This window comes from Halichoerus grypus, chromosome 15 (assembly GCF_964656455.1).
Source record: "Halichoerus grypus chromosome 15, mHalGry1.hap1.1, whole genome shotgun sequence".
Classification (NCBI taxonomy): domain Eukaryota; kingdom Metazoa; phylum Chordata; class Mammalia; order Carnivora; family Phocidae; genus Halichoerus; species Halichoerus grypus.
In genome coordinates, this window is record NC_135726.1 from 27,278,339 (window position 1) to 27,301,365 (window position 23,027).

General features: G+C 53.7%; 1 protein-coding gene and 1 non-coding gene across 2 annotated transcripts in view; both read right to left on the bottom strand.

Moving 5' to 3' along the window:
• Positions 1-23,027, bottom strand: part of GNAO1 (G protein subunit alpha o1) — a 165,270-nt gene that overhangs the window by 24,627 nt on the left and 117,616 nt on the right. The gene's annotated exons all lie outside the window — the stretch shown is intronic.
• LOC118520796 (U6 spliceosomal RNA) lies at positions 12,985-13,092 on the bottom strand. The gene has a single exon (XR_004909844.1). It is a non-coding gene; the product is annotated as a U6 spliceosomal RNA (small nuclear RNA).

A 23,027-nucleotide genomic window follows, 5' to 3' on the forward strand; every position in this document is an offset into this window, starting at 1 on the left:
CATCCCAGGCCCCAGACAAGACACGGGGCACTGGGAGAGGCAGGTCCAGGGAGCTGAGCGGGTGCAGGGCAGAGTGGGCCCCGCGGCATCCACCTGGGCTGAGCAGTTGGTGTCAGCATTCCGGGGACCCCCCCTCCGGCTGCCTTTCTCCCAGTTTCAGCATGCACAGGCTGGAGCCCACGGTGGGGCTGAGCCCTTGCTGGGGGTTGGGAGTGGGGTGCCCCAGGCCTGCCATATCCCTGACCTCTCGGGTCCTCTGGTGTCGGGTCTTCATCACTAGCTGATCACTCCACCCTCAAGCCCTTCCAACTCCCAGTCCTCTGACTGAGCTAGAGGCAGCACAGACTATTTCACCCGTGGCAGGTGGTTCAAGAAGTGAGGGAAATTGCTGGAAATCTGCAGGTGTTCCTTGGGTGGGGAGAGACACAAAGGAAATGAGGGTTACCACCTGGGCACTCTGTGGCTGACAGAAGATTCTATACAAAAGGTAAGTGGGGCCAAAGCCTTCTGTGGAGACTTCCCAGAATTGAGCTGTCCAGTTAGGTAGCCATTTACGCGTCAGAGGCCTGTCTACTGCGGAAGGTGGGTGGGCAAGTTTGGCGGCTGTCTACCTGGGGCAGAAAGCTACAACTGGCCTGGAGGCTAGCAGGCCAAGCCCACAATGCCGGCCAGCCCAGATCCAGCTCCCTCGGGGTGCTGTCCCAAGATCCCGAGCCACCCACAGCTGACACGGAGGGCTGCCCACCAAGACAGGATGGCTTCCCAGCTTCTGAACTGTGCTGGAGATGAGTTTCTGCAGCATCTGAGCCTCCCCTGGGCCACGGGCCTGGAAAGCTGGCCCCGGGGCCTGGGTGATGGGTGCCCTAGGCAGGCAGTGACTCAGGCAGGGTGGGTGAGCAAGGCTGCTGCCTCCACCTGGGGCTAAAAACAGGCCTATGAATCAGGGGCCTACATGCTGACGCTGCTCCCGAGTGCCTGGGTGACCTTGGGAGACCTCGGTCTTCCTCAGCTCTCCCTCCATGTGCCTGCTATCTGTCCTGCCTGTGGCCCGCGGCTGGTGAACCTGGCCAGAGCTTTCCCAACTTCCTCCTTTGGGCCCCACCTTCCTCGTTTCTGCCAGGTCTGTGAGAAGGGAGTCGGGAAGGGGGTGAGGGTGGGAGACACCCTCTGATCTGAGTGCCTTGGAGCCATACCGCACCTCCCAGCCAGGGGTGGTTTACAAACCACAGCCACTCTCACCTCCTTTGTTGGTCTCCCCACCCGTGTCCCGGAATTCCAGCAGGATGACTGCACAGCTTGGGGAAGGCTGGAAGAGCTCTCCTGCTGGGAATTCTCCAGGGGACAGCCCAGGGGCTGGAGCTGTCCTCCCAGCTTCCTCTCGCCCCCAAGGTGCGGCGGTGCTGGGGGTCCTGTGCCGGCAGCGACTCCGCCCCGCCCCCGCCTCCCCCAGCTGCCCTTGCTGTTCCTGTCCGGTCTCCCCCAGCCCAGCTGCTCAGACGCACACTAGGCGTCATCCTTGGTTCTGCTGCTTCCCTTCCATGTCTGGGGTCCTGCTGGATTTTCCGTCAAAGCTGTTTGCAGTCAGACCACTTCTCCCCATCTTCTCACACGTCTCCCCGGGGCCAAGCCCGCACCGTCTTTCTCCTGGCTGCCCTCAGTCCCCCTCCCAAGGGCTCCCTCCCTCCCTTGCTTCTCTCTCGTCTGTTCCTCGCATGGTAGCCCGCAGGAGACTGTTAGTGTGACATCAATTCTCCCCGAGAAAAAGAACTGAGCACACTGACATCCACATAAAAGACTGCATTTCCTAACTTTGCTGGCTGCTAGGTGTGGCCAAGTGACAAGTTCCACCCAATGAGAGGTCAACCAAAGTAGAGTGCCCTTTTTAAAGGGAAGTTGCACCCTTTTCTCTCACTTCCTCATTCCTTCCATCACACTTGGATGTAATGGCTGGAGCTCTAGCAGCCAACTTGGATCATGAAGACAAGGTCCATACCCTAGAGATAGTAGAAAACAGCCCTAGGTCCTTGATAGCTTTGTGGACACCGCATACCTTCTGGACATTTTTAAAACATTTAAAATAAATTTATTATTGAAATCATTATTTTTCAGGCTCAGATATTCATAGTCAAACCTAATCCTAATGGGTACAATAACTCTCTGTTTAAACTCTTTCAATAGCCTCTCATCATACCTAAATTCCAAACTCATTACCTTGGCCTCCAAGCCCCTGCCTAGCCCTCTGTCCCAATCTCCTCCCACTTTTCCCCTTTCATGGGGCTCCAAACACATAGCCCTTCTTTCTGCTGCCCAGGCAAACCAGGGTTATCCCACCTCAGGGTGCTCTGTTGCCCAGATGATCTGTGCCTGGGCTCTTCCCCATCTCAAATGTCCCTTCCTCGGGGAAGGCCTCCTTGATGGCCCCAAGCAGAGTCTGTCCTGACAGCACACTGACCACATGTCACAGCTGGTGTCATGTGAGCCTGTTCCTCAGGGCAGGGATGGTTTCCTGATTTTTCACAGTTCCCCAGGTCTCACACTGTGCTTTGTACATAGCTGGTGCTCAGCAACATTTATGGGACGAGTGGGCCTTTGGCACTTAAATATCAGGCATGGCCCCGGTTTCTCACTCCATCCTATCTGTCCCCTGCCTCTTCTCATCTGGTTGATTTCAACAGTATCTGTCGCTAATTTAATCATCACAGTAACTCTACAGGTAGCCATCCTGTTTAACAGATGGAGAGACTGAGGCTCTGAGGTGAGGGAACTTGCCCAAGACCACGCAGCTAGTAAGGAGGACAGCCTGGAGCCAAGGGCAACCTTCTCTACTGTCCTCTAGTCAAGAGTCCCTGACTTGTCCCTGAGGCCGGAGTGGAGGACGCACTGGTCCCAGCCCAGCCCCCTGAACAGAAGGTAAGAAGGAAGGGTATGAAGGGTCAGGCTTGGAAGGGAAGGAGGGACCTTGCCAATTTGCTCTGGGGCACTGTGGAGGGTGCTAGGCTGGGCCCAGGCCTGTGGGTGCCAAGCTTAACAAGCATAATAGAGCCAGAGGAGTCCCTTGTCCTTTTGTCTGCCTGCCTTCGGGGACCCAGGGGAAGGTGCTCACACTGGGCCTGACCTTCCCATCCAGGTCTCCTCCTGGGCCAGTAGTGAGGATGTCCCCCCTCCCCCAGTCTCATTCCCTCACCACTGAGATGCCTTCCATTCCCTCACTTTCTGGTCCTAGAGTCCCAGCTTCTCTGAAGAAGAGCACTTCCTATGATCCAGCCTGAGCAGTTTGGGTGGGGCTGACTCTGTCCCCTGGTTCCAGCAGTGGACACATGGCCTGGCCCCGGCCAATCATCCCGCCGGCCTCAGTGAACAGTTTGGGATAGACGAAGAATCCGTATTTGTTAAATTAGACTACAAGCAGCCCCCCGTGGCCCAAACAGCCCCAGTACATTTGTAGAAACTTTTAGGAAAGAGACACTCTCAGAGGGAAGGCCCACCTGATTGTGGAGCCAACACTGGGGAAAGCAGAGCTGAGAGAGGGGGACATCCCGAGACACGGTAACATGTCAACACCTGGATCCAGCTGTGCCTGCCGTCACATCTACCTCTGGCTTTCCAGTTACTTGAGTCAATCCCTTGATTTTTTCCGAATCTAGTTGAGGATATGTTTCGTTGGTCTATTTTACTTTTGCATTTGTACCCCAAATAGTCCTGACGATTCCACTTCCTGGTCTGCTGAGACCATCAGGCCTACCCCCCATTGCTGGGACCCTCACAGATCCTCTGACTCCCCTCCGCCCTTAGCGTCTGGGCCCACGTGCTGTACTCTGTCTCCTGTGTGTGCGGCAGTAGGTGTGGTGTGGGCACTGGCCCCATGCTGGACCCTCGAGGCAGTCTGGTGCGATGCTGCACACAGCTCTGTGAGGAACTTAACGAGGCTGCTCACTGACTGTGGGTCTGGCAGGGCCCCGCGCAGCTGAGTTTGGCACAAGACATTCTTCACCTTGTGACTCCCTCAAGCACCAGCATGCCTGGCCCCCAACCACTAAATGCCTGGGGTGCCCCAACTGTCACCACTCACAAACACACCCCACAAATGGCCAAACTGCCCCTGGTGGGGCACCCCGTCCCTGAGGGGCACAGTGAGAGAGCCGTCCGCCAGCCCAGGGCCAGGAGGGCCGGCCCCTGCCAGGGGGTGAGGGCGCGGCCCCGCTCTCCTCTGCCCCCACGGTCCCGAGGCCCCGCCGCAGACAGGAAGGGAGGGCTCTCCCTTGGGTGTGTGTGAGAGAGAACACGACTGTCGTGCTTCCTCAGGGGTACAGGCCTGGGTGAGCCGGGAGGACAGCTACTGAGTGCCCGGCATGCCGCCCTGCCCCCCATTCTCCGCCTGCTGGGACTGATCGAATGTCCAGCTCCCACGCCACCCACCCTCTGAGGGTCCCCTTTGGTCACTCCCACCTCGGGCTTCCAGCCTTGCTCCGGGCAGCCTTCTGGGGGCTCAGGCCCACAGGCTCGGGAGCCACCCAGACCCGGGGTCCAGTCTGGGCTCCCAGCTCGAGCAGGGCTTTCATCTTTCTGAGGCTCCTCCCCTGAGACGTAGGAATGACCGAGCCATCATGCTCCTCACAGGGCTGTGGCGGGAACAAACGGACAGCATCAGCGCAGGGGTGGAACTGAGGGTGGGCTGTGGCGCTGCCCTACTCCCCGAGCTGCTGGCCTGGGGGGCACGGAGACGAGGAGGCCAACCTGCCTGCTCTTGTGATGCATGTGCGTGTGTGCACGTGTGTGTAAAGGAGTGGAACATTCTGGGGCACGGCCACACAGTGTGTTCGGAATGTGAATGTGGGCCAGAAGCCATTCTTAGCACTTTAGGATCGGGAGGCTCCGGAGAGGCTGTGACTTCTCAAGGAAACCTGCAGGACTCCTCTTTACCACATCAGTGATTTAAAATCAGCATTAACGTGGTACCTTGCTTATGATGTTGACGTGTAAATGGCCTGAAGCTGCTCTAGGTGGAGGTGAGGTCCTGCTGGGGACCCCCACAACTCTGGCGAACTCCCTGAGAAAACTGTCTGGAGAAAGGGGTGGGCAGGGGAAGGGAGGGAGGGGCATGTGGAGACAGGGCCGAGGGGACATCGCCACTGTCTGGTGGGGTGGGGAGCTCAGCACAGGGTGCTTCCCAGAGCTGGGCTGCCTTGGGCCACTGCCAGAGAACAGGGTGCCAGGGTGTGGGGGGGAGTGGTTATGCCCCTGAGCTGACAGCACACAGGGGTCCCTCACTGGGACCTACAGGCCAGGGGCCTCCCCAGAGGACCTGGGCTGCTCGGCACCGGCCATGAGTATGCTTGGGAAGCAGCACCTGAGACTCAGGGGACAATCAGGGCACTGTCAGGGTCATTGGTGCGACTGCCCGCTGGCGTCCAGGAGTGAGGGGCTCCCCTTCCCAAAAGCCATCTGTAATCAGCCAGCTGGTTCCAGGAGCCGGAACCGATGCTACAAGGAGGGGGCGAGGGCTGCCAGGGTCATCGGGGGCCTGGCCCATCTGCCCACCTAGGCTCCCAGCTGCCACCTCCCACGGACAGCCCCTGCGCTGGCCTCTCGGGCGCAACCCTCCCAGAGATGCGGCTGGTGCGTGTCTGTGCCGGGCCACGCTGGGGGGTGCTAGTGAGTGCTGACCAGGGACAGCTGGAACCAACACCACACACTTCCATTCACCTGCCGGACGCTGCCAGGAGCTTGGAAGTGTCCGGGTGTATTCATCAGCTGAAATCGGGATGGCTACCTGCACTTTCAGTTGAATGCTTGGTTCTTCCAAACCTTTCCCTTCTCTTCAGGGCACTGGGCACTTTTCAAGAGACAGCAGCAAAAAGGCTTGGAGCTCAGGTACAATAAAGAGCCTCTCCCCTCACAAAAGATAAGATGCAAAGGATGTGGTGGGGAAGTGAGCAGGATTCCTCGGTCAGGTGACCCGGGTTCACATCCTGGCTCTGCAGCTTTCTCGCCCTGCGACCTTGGACAACCCACGTCACCTCTCTGAGCCTCTGTTCCCTGATTAGTTCCCACCTCCCGGGGCTGTCTGTGCAGATGAAACAGGCTAGGGATGTGACGCAGCTTTGCAACATAAAGAGCCCTGCAAATGTTAGTTATTATAAGCAAAGATGAAGTCCCTCAGACGCAAACAACAAGCTGACATAAAATAAGCCTGCTTTTGTACAAGACTTTTCAGGCAAGCATGATCATCTTGATAACAATAATCACAGTAATTATAATAATCACCCCTTCCATTTGAGGAGCTGCCTTGGATCTTTCAGAGTTTTGCTCCATCTCTAATCTCCCAGGCTAAGTGAAGTGTGAACACATGCGTGTACACGCGCGTGCACGCACACGCACCCAGTCCTCTAGTTGCAGGGAAAGCCTCCACCTGACCCCGCCCCGCCCCGCCCCGCCCTGTGTGCTGCAGTTACCTTGGCCCCCGCCAGGGGGCAGGAGCACACAGGACAACGGGAGTGGGAGCGCGGCAGACAGCTTGAGCACAGAAGACCAGGCAGGGCAGGGCCAGGCAGGGCCTTCCTCCGGCTGCGGGGCTGCGCCCCCTGTTCCTCAAGGGGAAGAGGCACAGAGACCCCAGCCGCTGGAGGCCTGGCCTCCGACTGCAATCCCAGCAGGTGGAGAATGGGGGGCAGGGCGGCATGCCGGGCACTCAGTAGCTGTCCTCCCGGCCCACCCAGGCCTGTACCCCTGAGGAAGCACGACAGTCGTGTTCTCTCTCACACACACCCAAGGGAGAGCCCTCCCTTCCTGTCTGCGGCAGGGCCTCCGGACCGTGGGGGCAGAGGAGAGCGGGGCCGCGCCCTCACCCCCTGGCAAGGGCTGGCCCTCCTGGCCCTGGGCTGGCGGAGGGCTCTCTTACTGTGCCCCTCAGGGACGGGGTGCCCCACGAGGGGCAGTTTGGCCATTTGTGGGGTGTGTTTGTGAGTGGTGACAGTGGGGCATTTAATGGCTGAAGGCCAGATATCCCTGGGGCTCTTTCTTACTTGGGCTTAAGCGTCTTAGCAAGGCCTGTGCCTATAGCATGCTGTCAGTTCACAGGGTCGTTGGGGGAAGCTGGGGGATGTCATAGGTCTACCCATTTGCTCTAGGGAAGGGAACCTTCCTGGTCCCCAGAAAGATTCTGAAGCAGAACCAAGGATTTGGTAGTTTCTAATCTTGCCTCCTATCAAATCTGCCCATCCATCCATCCATCCATCCCTATACTACCTACCGAGGGTGCCTACCCATCAAACATCATCCTTCCACCCCCTCAGCCATCCACCCATCCGTTTCATCATCTACCCATCAGCTACCCTCGTTCATCCATCCATCCAGTCACTTACACACCCACCCATCCGTCCCTTTGCCTCCCTTCTATCCTACAACAGCACCTGTCTGTCCCGTAATTACTCATTGGCATGCCCATTCCTTTCACTCCTCCTTGATCTATCTAGCTACCCACCCATTCATCCACCCATTTACTCATTTATCCATCATACACCCACTAATGAGTACAGTCTCGGCCTTAAGAACTTTCACGTTTGGCAAAAAAGAACGCACTGCCTGAATCTCCCCAGCCGGTTAGCTGGTGCCTCAAACCCAGCAGGGGAGAACTGCCCCCTTGGCTCACCCTCCCTCTGCCCAGGGCCCCATCTTTGTCGGCGGCCTGCAATCTTCAGGGATTTGTCTTAAGCCCTTCTGAGACCCTTCTCTGTTTGGGGCCCAGGCTGCCTCCTGGGGAGGTGGAGAAGGCTGGGGTTTTCTGAAGGATCACACTCTTTCCAGCCTCAAAACCCTTGGATCTTCCAATTATTTAGAAGCAGCTCTTTCTGCTGGCTCACTATCTATCTTCAAGAACTGGGGCTTATGGGGGAGACTGTGTGGCCTGAGTCCTCTGAGACCCCTTCACTGGATCCAACACTCAACACCTAAAAGTTCCCACTCGGAAACCATCTGCCAGCCCTTCCAATTGGTCGTGGTGTCCTACTCCTGGCCCCGGCCCCAAGGAAGCAGAAGGAGCCAGAGCTAGTCCAGTGACTGTTCCTTCACCACCGGCTGGCCAGATGTCTTCCCGTGCTGAGCCCATGGCTGGGAGCTGGGGACCCATCAGCCAGCAGGACCTGGACCCTGCCTACCCAAGCCTGCAGTCAGTGGGGGCATCAGACACATCAGCTGAACTGCCTCCTGGGAGGCAGAAACTGAGTGAGCGCTGGGCGTGGTGGAGAAACTGGTGTAGGTGGGGGGGATGTGAGAGAGGTGTGTCCAGGGGACGGGCAGTCAGGGGTCAGCCATGCCCAGAAAGCAGGGCACAGTCCAGAGACAGGTCTTCCCTGAGGGGGGAATTAAAGGGGGAAGGGCAGAGACCCTAATGGAAGGGTCCTCGAGAGCGTCAGGTGCCCCTCCGGCCATCGGCAGGGCCTGAGGACAATGGTGGGGCTTGGAGGTTCATGTGACCCTTAGTCATTAAACTAGGAATAGCGGGGCGCCTGGGTGGCTCAGTCGTTAAGCGTCTGCCTTCGGCTCAGGTCATGATCTCAGGGTCCTGGGATCGAGCCCTGCATTGGGCTCCCTGCTCCGAGGGAGGCCTGCTTCTCCCTCTCCTACTCCCCCTGCTTGTGTTCCCTCTCTCACTGTGTCTCTGCCAAATAAATAAATAAAATCTTTAAAAAATAAATAAATAAACTAGGAATAGCTACCTTGCCTGCACAGGTGGCCTAAGGGGCTCCCACACAGACTGCATCTTGGTGGGGCTTTGGTCCCGGGCCGCTGAGTTTGAATGTGTGCACCTCCACGGAGAGGGCTGAAGGCAGCCTCGGTCCCACGGTGGGACAGCTCTGATAGTCGGAGTCCCACAGAGCAAACGCTGATGCTCCCTGAGTGTGGGGCCTGGGACACTCTCTCTCCCTCTGCCTCCCCCGCTCCCAGCCCTCCCCAGGGAGCGCCCGCATTTGTGCGCTGGGCTCTCAGTGCCCATCCCCACCTCCTGGCTTCGTTTCGTCTGTCTCCCAAGGCCACCCTGGCAGGGCGTCCAGTGCGAGGCTGCGGAGGGAGACTGGAGGGTGAAGGGCAGTAGTCAGTCCACAGCTTCCGAGGGGGGAGGTGCCGAGGCTGGTGCCGAATGGAGTGAGGGCCTGTGGAGAGGCCTGCCAGCGCACAGACGGGTGGGCCATGCAGGTGACTGGCAGAGACGGGGGATGCAGGATGGAGGCTTGCCGGGGCCCTCGGCGGCGGCGGCGGGGGGGGGCAATGGTATGTTTACATCACCAAGGCTTCTGATCACCTCAGATCACCAGGGATGAAGTGGAGACACACCCTTGTCCAAAGCTCCCACCATCACCCAATTTAGGACAGCCTGACATGTCAACCACTTTCTCTTGGTGTCTTTCTCCCCTGGGCGGGTCCAGAACCTGCCCGTCTTTACCTCCTGGGTGTCTCTCCTAGACAGGGGTGCGGGGGACAGCTGAACCACCACGCAGGCACTGTTCAGTCAAAAATAAACTTTAAGGTGAACGGGACAGAAATTTCCAAATCTGTGATACCCTCGCCCTCTGCCGCCTTTCTCCTGAGCACAATGTTCTAAGATAGGAGAAAAGAACTAAAATTGGAGAGGCTAAATTTCTAAGAAACGAACAAGGGCAGAATAAAATTACCCACACAGAGCTCAGTCAAAGGGAAAGAAAAGTGATAATGGCCAACCTTGTCTCTTCAGAACATGAAGTGACGATGGTGAAGAGTTTAATTAGAGCCGCCTCGGCTGGGAGATATTAGCAACAAAATTATGGAAGAGGGAAGATGGAAGTCGGACCACCACACACATGGCAGGGGTTAGGGGAAGGCAGGTAAATGTGGAAGAGGACAGGTTTGGCTGACTGGTGCCCCTCCCCAGGCTTATTCATTGATACCCCTTCCTGTCTCCTTGTCCCCTCACTGGAAGCATCCATTCAGCATTAGCTTGATCAGATACTGCCTTGGTTCAAAAAGGAGCCTGTCACCCTGCTTCCAGGATCTCAGGGACATGGCCCGGAGCAGTGCGTCAGGTATCAGAAGACTTGGCCCTGCCTCCAACTGGCTCGGGGACCCTGGGCAAGCCTCAGCTTCCCTCAGGGTCCGAGGGTCCCCACACGCACGAGGAAGGGATTGGCTACACCAGTGGTTCTCAAAGTGTGGTCTGCACCCCTGGGGGTCTCTGAGGTCCTTCCAGGGGGTCCACAAGATCAAAACTGTGTTCGGGACAATACTAAGATGCTATTTTTTCCCTTTCTAACAGTGTTACCTGCTTGTACTGATGGTGCAAAAGCCATAGGAGGTAAAAAGCTAGCCCCTGAGCTAACGGGAGAAACAGGACCACCAGACTGCATCCACACGGTGGGTCACAGAAGATGCCACTTTTACTTAAGAATGCCCTCGATGAAGTAGTAAAAACCACAAATTAAAAAACAATCTCTACCCCGAGTACCCATTTTTTTCATATTCTGTGCGATGAAATGGGAAGTACGCATAAAACACTTCTGCAAACCGAAGGATGATGGTTTTCTGGAGGAAAGGCACTTGTAAGACTGAGCTGCCAGCGAAAATAGTCCCTTTATTCATGGGACACCACTTTTACTTAAAAGAATGCCTGACAGAGAGACAATGGTAATTCAGATTTGGTCTCTGGAAGACATTTTCTAAAAACGAACCAAGCGAGCCCATCATTTCAAGGAAAACAACGAACATATCTATCACCAAAATAAAAAAAAATTCCAGCTTTCAAGTGAAAGAATTTTGGAAACTTGTGTTTACCATCATGAACTTGACAGCTTCCCATTACCTAAAGACTCTTCTGATGAGATCGGTATCGACGTTATCAAATGTGAGTTTTTAATACTGTATGCTGAAACGTGTCAACACTTGGAAGATCCGTGTAACTCTGAACTAATATTTTCCAAATGACCAAAATGGTGTTAAAAATCATGCATGGTTAAGAGACCCATTCAAAGAGCAAAGTAGATCAGTGGATGTTTTCAAGAGACTTGCTTTTTTTAAGAGTAGTTTTAGGTTTACAACAAAATCGAGAGGAAGGTAGAAATTTCCCATATAACCCCTGCCTGCATCCGTGGACAGCCTCCTCCACTATCCACATCCCTCACCAGAGTGGTCCATTTGTTGCCAAGGATGACCCTACATGAACACATCATAATCACCCAAAGTCTATAGTTAACCTCAGGGTTCAGTCTTGGTGTCGTACATTCTATGGATTTGGACAAATTTATAATGCCATGTATCCAGAATTATGGTATTGTGCAGAGTATTTCCACTGCCCTAAAAATCCTCCATGTTCTGCCTATTCATCCCTTCCCCTCACCCCACCCCTGGCAACCACTCTGATCTTTTTACTGTCCTCATTGTTTTGCCTTTTCCAGAAATTCACACAGTTGGAATTATACAGTATGCAGCCTTTTCAGATTGGCTTCTTTCACCTAGTAATATGCATTGAAGTTTCCTCCATGTCTTCTCATTGCTTGATAGCTCATTTCCTTTTAGTGTGGAATAGTATTCCATTGTGTGCATGGACCAGTTTACTTATCCACTCACCGACTGAAGGATACCTTGGTTGCTTCCAAGTTTTGGCAATTATGAATAAAGTTGCTATGAACACCTGTGTGCAGGTTTTTGTGGGGACAAAAGTTTTCACATCTTTTGAGTCAATATGGAAGAGCCTGAAAGCTGGATCCTGTGGTAGGAGTATGTTTCATTTTGTAAGAAACTGCCAAACTGTCTTCCCAAGTATGGCGCCATTTTGCCTTTTCGCCAGCAATGAGGAGAGTCCTGTCGCTCCACGTCCCTGTCAGTACTTGGAGTTGCCAGTGTTCCGGATTTTGGCCATTCTACTAGGTGTGTAGTGGTACCTTGTTGTTTTAATTTGCATTTCCCTGATGACATATGATGTGGAGCATCATTCCATATGCTTTTTGCCATCTGTACATCTTCTTCCGTGATGTGTCTGTTAGGATCTTTGGCCCATTTTCAAGTTGGGTTGTTTTCTTATTGTTGAGTTTTAAGAGTTCTTTGTATATTTTGGACACCAGTCTTCTATTAAACATGCTTTTAGCAAATATTTTGTCCCGGCCCATGGCTTTTCTTCTTCTTCTCTTGATGGTGGCCTTCACAGAGCAGTTTTAAATTTCTATGAAGAGCAGTTTAACTACTTCTTTCATGGATCGTGACTTTGGTGTTGTATCTAAAAGTCATTGTCAGACCCAAGGTCATCTTGATTTCCTCCTATATTCCCTTTGAGGAGTTTTACAGTTTTGCTTTTTACATTTAGATCTATCTGTGATCCATTTCAAGTTAATTTTTGTGAAAAGTGGAAAGCCTGTAACTAGATTTTTTTTTTTTTTTTGCATGTGATATCCCGGTTGTTCCAGCACCATTTGTTGAAGAGACTGATGGATTTTAATGTAACAGCACAGGAAAGGGTCACTGATATAGTTTCAGATTGCAACCATCCTTTAAGAAACCACCACCACTTGTCCAGTTTGGGTGAGTTTCACAGAAGAATTATCTGAAAAGGCTAGTAAAACATTCCTTCCTTTTCCAACTATGTGTTTATGTGGGGCCAAATTTTAGTCCTCTTCTTCAACCAAAACAACACATCACGACAGATTGAATGCAGAAGCATATATGAGAACCAAACTGTCTTCTATTAAGCCAGCCATTAAAGAGATTTGCAAAAATGTAAAACAATGACGTTCTTCTTACCGAAACATTTTTAGTAATCAGAAAATGTTATTTATACTAATGTGTAATTGGTTTATCATCGTTATTTTTAAATCAATGAAGATTTAAAATTTTTCTTGGTTTTAATTTCTCTTTTTTTTTTTCAGCAAACAACAAATATTTATTGAGCACCTATTATGTGCCAGGCACTGTTCTAGGAACACCCCCCACCAAAGGGGAAAAAAAAAATGAGATAGAAGCAGAAAATAAAATATGGAATGCTTCATAAATTTGTGTGTCATCTTCGTGCCGGGGGCATACTAATCTTCTCTGTATTGTTCCAATTTTTAGTATAGGCGCTGCTGAAGCGAGCACTCTTGGTTTTAATTTCTAATGCAATAAAAATTGATAGCTGTAACATACATAAACAAAATTGGGGTCCTCAATAATTTTTTAAGAGTTTAAACGGGGCCCCAAACCACAAAGTTTGAGAACCACTAGACCAGATCATTCTTTCTCAAACATTCTCCCCTAGTATCTTTATAACTTCAGCAAAAGTCCTGTTTCACCTGATGACTACCAGTTGTTAATTTTCTTAGACACATCTTTGTACTTCATAAACTTCACATCCTTACAGTAAATGGAAAACCTGCGTGAAGTATTCTAAATGGAAGATACACATAAGAATAATGACAATGAAAGCAGACACGTTAAATTCTAGCAGGATCCTGCTGCCTGCTGAAGGCTTTCGGCCTAAAGCCATTTTCTCTTTGTTAACAAGGGGGAGAATTCACAGGTGTTAAGGAGATACTAGCACCAGCCTGAGACTTTCTTCTTGAGCTTCTGAGGCTGACAGAGAGGAAGGAATCACTTTCCGACGTGGTGAAGCCATGTTAGTCAATGTGGTGACTCTGTTCACCATCTCCTCTCCGCGCTCACGCCGTCTCATTGCACAGAACGGTAGCATGCACCTCCCCCTGGGGGGGAGGCGAGCAGATGGTCTCTCAAGACCCACCCCCCCTCCAGACAGGTAAGGGCCAGCTGATGAGGGCTCCCCCTGCTGAAGTGTGGCTGACTCACACCCCTCATGGGCTGAGAGGTGGGACACAGAGCCACAGCCAACATCCGACGGTTAGAAAACAGAATTGCAAGTTTTTGCCGGTGGAAGGCTGCCAGGGTTGGGGTTCAGGAGGAGCCTCTGGGGTGAGGGCCCAGGGCAGGCCAAACCAACCGGGTCCAGATGATCAGCAAGTCCAGGCTTCTACTGTGGCCACTGTGAGCCTTGGAGCTGGGAACACAGACCCCACACAGAGACAACGCATGGACACGCCTGTTCAGAACTCTGGCTGCCAAGGAGGGGCCCTAAGACAGAGTCACGGGAGCCTGTATTTAGCGAGCACTTCCTGTGGACTTTAGTTCATGAACGTTTGTAAGTATTACCATTTCACCCTTTTATGAAGAGAGAAACCAGAGGTCGGATGGCTTGTGAGGCTGGCCCAAGGTCACTCAGCTAGTAGGTGGTCCAGCGGGGATTTGAATGCCAGCTGTCTGGCCCCAGAGCTCACACAGCACTGCTTCCCACCTCATGCTCTGAGGGGAAAACCGAGGCCTGTGTAAAGCAGGTGGGACCTTGTCCAAGGTCACCCAGCAAGCCTGGGGGCGGCGCCAGGCCAGAGCCCTGGTCTTCCAGTTTCTCCTTGAGGGCGAGGTCTGGGAAAGCTGGTACCTGGGACACTCTCCGCCTGCCACCCCTGGCTTCCCTGAGCCCTGCGGCTAAGGGGATGGTGCTCCCACCTGGTGCCCGCTCTGGGGACCCAGTGTTAGTGTGTCGATGCTGGTGCTGTTTACACATGAGGCAGGTGGGATGGCGACAGGTGTGAAAAAACAAGGGTGACAAATAGTCTTGTCAACCAAAACACTGGCGAGGCAGAGTGGCAGCTGTGGCTGTACCCCAGCTGGGCCAGGCAGAGTGCCAGTGGGCCACCCTGTGGGCGACAGGAGGCAGAAGGCATGGAGGGACCAGGCTGGATGCCGGCTCCGCGGGCCCCCAGTGCCTGGCCACGAGACAGGAACACAGGGCAGGGGGAGGCTGGGAATTGGGTGAAGCCTCTGGGGGCCCGTCTCTCACGTGAGGTCAGCAGTGGGGGGAGGATGGAGAGCTGCAGCCCCTGGGGTCTGCAGGCAGCTCAGGCCCAGGGGGATGGGACCTGCTCCGGCCTGGGTGCAACCACCTCAGCAGCTCTCTCCAAGGCCCGGGACCAGGGTACATGCCTCCCCTCCCCACTTAGACCCCACCATCCTCATCTCCCTGACATTGACCCTGGGTGATCAAGGGCATGGGGTAAAGACAAGGCCCTAGCTGCACAGACCTGGGCATGGGAGGGTGGTCAGGGGCCTCAGTGCCTGAGGCTCAACTCTGCTGCACGGGGCTCACTGAGGAGAGAGGTGGGGCAAGGTGTGCAGGGGCTCAGGCCAGCCCTCACTGTCTGAAACTGCAGGACCACAAGGGAAGCCACCTGGTATCCCCTGGGCTCAGGTTCCTCTCCCCTCCAAGGCCTTTCTTGCTTTACTCTGTCCTTCTGTCTCCTCTCTCCTTTCCCACGTCCTCTGCCCTGGTCCCAGCCAGGGAGAAGCCAGCCCCACAGCATCTTTGTTGCGGTTAGGAAAAAGGAGTTTTTCCTCCGGGCTACACAACCTGGCAAGGGGAAGGCAGGCTTAGTTTCAGCCCTCTCGTGGCCTCTGGCTTAGAGACCCTTCCGCAGGCCACCACCTGCCTTGTAACTGAGCTGGAACTGATGGAGTATGAATGTGAAGTGCGCCGCTTGTGGGCCAAGGCTCCTAAGATATAAGTGTGTCCCCTGAATGCATGTGATGACAGAGTCCTGGGCGGTGGTGGTGCCATAAGATGGAAGGAGCTGGCCCATGAATCACCGTGTGGAGGAGAGCCACCCACCCAGAGCACCTGCCCTAGACTATCAGATGGGCAGGAAAGAACCTTCTGTTGCGTTTGAGCCAGGAAACGCCGGCGACGTTCATGGCAGTAGCGAGGGGTGCCCCTGTCCGTGTCCTGCTAGGGTTCCTCCTCTCCTGCTTCCTGGACAGGAAACAGACTGCCCTCTCAGTAAGCCCGAGAAAGGTAGAGGCCAGTTTTCTGGAATAGCAAAGAATCTGTGATCCCGCTCCACTCCCCTGCGAACAGGAAAGGGGGCCCCACGGCAGCACCTCCTGTCTCAGCCACTCACATGCCTGCCACAGGCATGACTTTTGTTCACCGCTGAATCTGCAGAATGCTGCAGGGTGCAAAGCAGGGGCTCAAAAAATGATGCTGAAATTCGGCTGGCTTTGGATACCCACCTGTGCACAACTGACTTCATGTTTTTCTTTAGACTTGCATCTACTTAAACTTATTTTAAGAGAAAGGAAATGTAGTTTCACTAACAATAATATATGCAAAAGGATATTTGATCGGTTATTTATTTTAGAAATAGAGAGACAGAGTGCATGTGCGGGCGCTCGAGCAATGGGAGAGGCAGAGGGAGAGAGAGAGTGAGAGAATCTCAAATAGACTCCGCTCTGAGCTCTCAGCCCGATGCAGGGTTCCATCTCACGACCCTGAGATTATGACCTGAGCCGAAATCAAGAGTTGGACACTTAACTGACTGAGCCACCCACGCACCCCAGTTTTTATCTTTTTCTAATATGCATTAAAGTTAAGAACTACTGAGATAAAAATCAACATGTGCATCCATCATGCTAGCTAAAATCTGCCCACTTCCTCCACTTGGGAAGCATCTTCCCTTGGCGAGCGGCATAGGCAGGCACGGGGCGGAGCTGAAGGAGCATGCCCAGGAGCAATGAATCCGGCTCCAGCCCCTGGGCGATGGGCTGGGAACATCCTCCCCATTCTGCCTGGCTTTGACCCTCTCCCACCGGCAGGGCCTTGGCTTGGGGTTCTGGGAGGCTTAGAGAACCACCCAGACTTCCTGGGAGTGTACACTTGCTTGCTGGGGGCAGCACAGGATGGGGGCAGACCGTAGGCTCCAGGTTTCCTCGGCCACAGACTTCCCGTTTCCTTCTCTGTCGGTGCCTGCCTCCTTGTTCCCTGGTTTTGGTTCCAAGAGGGAATGGGCCCCTGGGGGTTGCAGTTCCCAAGGAGTGTGTGATATTCTCACTGGAAGGGACGGGGCACCTGTGCCTTCCTTCACTTGGGTGGGGCGACGGCAACGGAATCTGTCCTGACCGACCCCCCCATCTCCCCACCCCCAGCAGCCAACTTGAGGCCTCAACTTTGTTGAGAGGACTGCCCCAAACTGCTAGGACACAGATGCAGGAGAACCAGGGGCTCTGGCCTGCTAAGCAGCTTTGTTGTCTTGGATACTTCCGCTCTCCTAGCTGCCAATGTCCTCTGAAAAGGGAGCGCGAAGATAAGTGCCCAGCACCGAGGCCAGCAGGGAAGACGGAAGGAAGGAGGGAGGGACACCTGTCCTGCCCACCTGTCCCCAGCAGCCTTATGGCTAGTGGGCACTTGCCCTCCAGTGAGGTGGGTGCCCTCCAAACAGGGCCTGTAGGACCCTTCTCTCTGTGTGCCGACGGGGACTGGGTTGGGGAGGGGGAGAACAACCCCTTCCTGGGAGCCACTGAATCCAAATCCAGAACTGCCCCCTCCCAAGCCTCTGAGCCCTCACCCAGCCACCAGATGAACTTCAGCAAAACCCCCCAAAGGAAAACCACTGTGGGCTTCATTCCATGTTAAGACTTGGCCTTCTGAAAAGGTGGGGATGGGCAGTCTGGTCCTGACTCCACCTCTGTTGACCCTCCATCCTCACCCTGCCACCCACCCCCTCCATCCCTCCCCTGGGGCCTTCTTTCTCCCCTTGGCTTCCACCTACACTCATGCTCTGGCCTCCCATCCTAAGTCCATCCCCGACACCGATGACCCCCCAAGCCACTGTCCTCCCTGCTTCTTCCTTTTGTCCTGCCGCCTCCCTGCCCACCTCCGGCGGGGGCTTTCACTGCCCTCCCCATCCCCCGCTGCTGTCTGCTCACTTCTCCTCTCTCGGGGTGCTGGGCCCTGTGGATGCTGCTTCCTGGCCAGGATGCTGTCTTCCAGGTCACGTCAGTCCACTGCGGGCTGTCTCTCGTGTGGGTCCCTGTCCCTCCACCCAACATTTAAGCAGATCCTCCTCTGTGCAGGGGGCTGCCGAGTGACCCCACCTGACCTCTGGCTGGTTTACTGGCTCCTCCACTAGGCTCGGCATGTTCCTGGTCAATCCCACCCTCTCCCCTGCACCTGGGTTCCTGGGCCACAGTCTCCAGCACCACCTTCCTTCCCAAAGGAAGGATTGCCGCCAAAGCAGCAAATGACCGCTGCTATTTCCTTAATTTTTAAAAATGACCTCAAATGGACTCATTTTAAATAATCAGCTTATCCTAAACAGTAACATCCATGAAATCAGAGGTCTGTGCGCTAATTTTTCTAATATACACTGAAATACATGAAAATCCTCCAACAAATGCTGTTGGTCTGTGTGAACGGCCAGGTCATGTGTGCCCCCAGGAATGCCTGCACCACTCTTTGGGGACACATGGCCCCTCTGCAATGGTAATTCTGTGCTTCTGGTCACGCAAGCCAGAGACCCCGAGGCCAGCTCCACTCTCTTCCCTTCCTCTGTCCCTCTAGCCAGTCTGATTCCCAAGACCTGTCATTTGCCCCCAGAAAGGTCTAAACTCTGACCCCTTCCATCTCCCTGCAAGGTCACTTTTGCCTCTCCTCCAGGGATGACAGCAGGGGTCTAGCCCAACCAGTCTCCTGGCCTCCAGGCTCTGTCCCTTTAATCTGTCAAGAAAGCACTTAATTCACACCCCAGCCCTCAATGGCTCCCATAATTTGGAACCGAGGCCACCCATTCTGTTACCCCATGCTTCTCAGCCACCTCACCACCCTGCCGCCCTCCCTTCAGAGGAATTGGGTAACGATCTTTGCAGACAGGGACAAGGACAGCGGAAGGAATGAATGGCACAGAGACCTCTGTGGGTCACCAGGAGGGTGGCGGGCAAGTCAGGGGAAGCAAGTGGGAGGGAGTGACATGAGGCCCCTGGATTTGTGGGAAATGCCAGGGTCTGGCCTCCAAGGGCACAGCATTTCAACTCTGTGACTTAGTTTCCTCAACCATAAATGGTGGCATTCTCCACGCCGTGTTCTTGTCCCAGGGTGAGTGAGAAGCCAGGGTCTGGATGAACGTGCTCTCTGAACTGTGCACTGCTTAAAGTATGCAGTGCGGGCGCGGGCGTGCGTGTGTGCGTGGAGATCAGCATCGGTAGTATGAGTAGTAGTTGCAGGAACGAAAGTCGTCCTGGTCAAGCCGTCTTTGTGAGCTAATATAGGGTGCACAAAAAGAGGGACACGAAGGAGCTTCTGGGGAAGCTGGCTCATCACACCTGGGGTGGCTCTGTCCAGAGAGCAGAACAGTATCTTGCGCTTTGGGTGGCTCCCTGGGCCAGCTGGCCCCTGTACCTCCCACTCGGAGGCCCATCCTCCACCTTCCAAGTTGAAAGGGACAGGGGTTGCCTCTTCCAGGAGTCTGGGAGGGAAGGGGGGCGGGCCTTCTCCACCTTTTGGGCCTTAGAGGCAGCGGCAGGGAGGAGTCCCCAGGAGGGAGTGGCCCCTCCCCAAGAGGATGCTGGGGGCTATTACACAAGAACCAGGCCTGTTTCTATAGCACAGGGGGAGACTGGGGTGGGGCGATGTCTACAGCCAGCCCAGGCCAGAGCTCTGCCCAGTAAGTGCCCCCAAGATGGCCCAGGCTGGACAAAAGCTCATTCTTCAAGGGCAAGGCCATTGCTTCAATTAGCTCTCCTCCCAGGAGCGGGTCCACTGATCCCCTAAAAGGCACAGCAGGCTCCCGAGGGCTGGGGCCCCCTGCGGCCCCAAGCTTTTGCTCCAGTCCCAGCCACATTGTGCCCAGAGGCCCCATGCTGCTCTTTTCACTCCCTTTGCCTGGCCAGCGGTAGGCGATGCTTTTGAAGTCGGTCCTCTGTTCCAATTGGAAACTTTGTTCAGAACCAAAATTAGAGAGGCTGCACAATCAGCTTGCAATTTAAAATGCCACCAGGCCTCTCCCTGACCCCCCCTTTGCAAAATGTCATCTTAATTAGATGGAGCCAGGCTTCATGTTTTCCGAATTTCAAGGTAATTTCTCTAGGACATTTCTCCCCTTGTAGTTATTTTTACCTTCATCATAAGGGGGGGGGGGCAGGGGCAATGTGAGGCTGATCTGCCGGTCTGCATACACCTCCATCTTCCAGCCATTGGGGTCAGCTGCCTCCCTGCCTCCCTGGGAGGCTGAAAACACTGATCTGGGAGCTCTCCTAGGATGTCTGTTGAGGGTTCTGCCTCCGTTTAATGCAGCACAACACCTTCCGGACCTCTCTCCCTGGCAAGGGGCTCTGCTAGGGGTCGGGAGGGAACACTGTGGAGGCTGGCTGGCTTGGCCAGCACTGTCCCCAGTCAGCGTTCACCCGGCCACTCACCCGGGGGCGCAGCCCCTTCCTCACTCAGCCTGTCACTCGCTTTCCTGCCGAGACTCTGCTGGCTGCCTTGCCCGGCGGGCGGGCTTGAAGGAGGTCCCCAAAGTCCGGGGCCACTGGGGACCCTGTATTAATACCACTGAGTTACAGCTGGGAAGTTTCCAATTCTCTTTCAAGGATTCTGACTAATCATGGGTAAAAAAGGTTTCAGTTTGGTGCCATTAAGTCTTTGACGCCCCTGAACATGCTAATCATCTCCTTCGACAAAGAGAGGGCAGGCTGCTTAGGATGGGTCTCCTCTGGGCTCCCGAGGCATTTTACAATGGCTGATCCACAACCCCAGCCTACTCTAGGGGAGTATGTCAGGGAAGGCTCCCATTATGGGCGCAATTGTGTCCCCCCCAGATTCACATATTGAAGCCCTAACCACCTAATACCTCAGAATGTGACTGCACGTGGAGGGAGGGTCTTTACATGGGTAATTAAGTTACAGTGAGGTCTTCAGATTAGGCCCTAATCTATTATGGCTGGCATCCTTAGGAGGAGATTAGGACACACACAGAGGGGACACAGGGAGAAGATGGACATCTACAAGCCAGGGAGAGGGGACTCAGAGGAAACCAACTCTGATGACACCTCAATCTCAGATTTCTAGCCTCCAAATAAAGTCCTGTTTTTCATGCCACCCATGGTACTTATGGTTCTTATGGTACCTTGTTGATGCAGCCCTAGCAAATTAACACAGCTCCCAAGATTGGGCTCTCCTTCGGGCTGGGAGCGGGGCTTCTCTCTCCATCATTCCAAACTCTACCCACAAAACAGTGCAAGGTCTGGGTCCCGCTTCCCTTGAACCTCATCCTGAGGCACCCTTGCCCTCACTTAACCACCTGCCAGCCACCCTGCCCCCTTTCTAGGCTTTGCAACACACATGCAAGTTCATTTCCACCTCAGGGCCTTTGCATGGCTCCTCCTACTACCTCAAGTCTGCAAGACTGGCTCCTTCTTATTTCTTCTTCCAATCTCAGTTTAAATAAAACTCCTAGAGAAAGCTCTTCCTGACCATGCCCCTCCCCGTCTAAAGCAGGTGTTCCTTGCTGTTCCCTTGCCAGCCTTCTTTTCTTGACTAGTACTTATCACAACATGTAATTATATATGTTTGTTTCCTCATTGACTCTTTCTCTTCCTAGAAAGATGGTGAGATCCATGAGGGTAGGGCCTGCATCTGCTCTGTTGCCCATTTGGTTCATTCACAAGGTGCTACTTGTGGAACGAATGAATTCTAGGCCATAAGCTGAGATGGATACCAGGTGCCTCCCCCCCATCCTCAGGAGGCCCAGCGGCACAAGAAGGAGCTGAAGGTGGGGCAAGAAAGCAGAGAAAGGACCACCCAGAGCCTGCTCACCTCAACAGGAAATGTGGGGAAGCGAGGTTACGGGGCAGACTGGTCACGAGAGGCGCCAACATACCACAGGTATGAATGGAAATATGGTGCCGGTGACCCCTGCCTGTCCTGGATGCGAGCAACTGCAGGCAAGTGTTCTGGCCCTACTCCAGCAGAGGGGGGCAGCGTCCTCCACGGGGGCCTCCCTCTGTCAGCTGGACAGTGACACAGCCACATCTGGGTGGAATGCACATGCACCAACTCTCAGCCAGTCCGAGATGGGTGCTCAGAGAAATTCTGCAACTGAGTCATGCCCAGGCCAGGGCTGTTTGCAGGGTGAAGGGGTTTGTTCTTTTATCTCAATTCCAAACCCTCTGATATTCCTCTTTAAGTCTGGCTTGGAACATAGGGATCCTCTGCTTTTCGAAAGTTCACGTTACGCCACTTCTCTTTTACGAAAGACCCATGTTAGTACCTGTTTTCACTAACCAGAAGTCACCCAAAGAGGATTTTCGCTTTTACAGAAACAAACAAACAAACAAAAGGCACCAAGCAAAACCAGCGTTCAGTATTTCCTTTGCAGGGAGCTGTGACAGAGGCAGCCCGTACCCGAGCAGCAAGAGGGGCTCCACCAAGCTCCTTCCCTGGGCACTACAACCAGCCTCTCAGCCGCCATAGCTTTCAATGTGTCTCTGAGCCTCTGTGCTTTAATCGCCATTTATTTTGTGCGCCCGTTAGCAAGATGTGTTTCAAGGTATCAGAAAAGCCTAAAAATAAGGTTATTTTGGGGGTCTGGCAATGCTCAAAATTTTTTCCATATAAATTAATAGTAATTGCTTCTTTGCTTTATGTCATTTTGGCTTACAAAAGATTTCATAGAAACACTCTGCTTTCAGGTAGTGGGGGAGACCTGTCCTGCAAATGAAAACTGAAGAAAGAACATGGACTTCAGAAAAGTGGAGAATGCTTGCCAACATTAAAGAGAGAGAGAGAGAGAGGGAGAGAAAAGGAACTTGTAAACTGACTTTTGAGCCTAACTCTTGTAATTATGTCCACATGGGCTCCTTCCCCCCTCAGGAACTGTGGGGAACCAGTCTTCTCTCATTACAGTTGATGGACATGAGAGCCTCAGCTCCAAAAATGTTAATGTTAATTAAAAAGAAAAACGTGATGTTATGTTCAGTGCATCTAATCTACCCCTTATTTTGAACAGTAAAGAAACACATTTTCATTAATAGAAAATTTGTATCTCCCTGGATCCACTGAGTAAATGACGAACACCTCAGGAGTACCAGCTCAAACAAAGAGGGACCAGTGCTCTGTCTGGGATGGCTACAGGTCTTGGTCATCCCTAGAGACAAGACTGGAATTGGGGGCAAGGACTTTAGCAAGGAGTGAACAG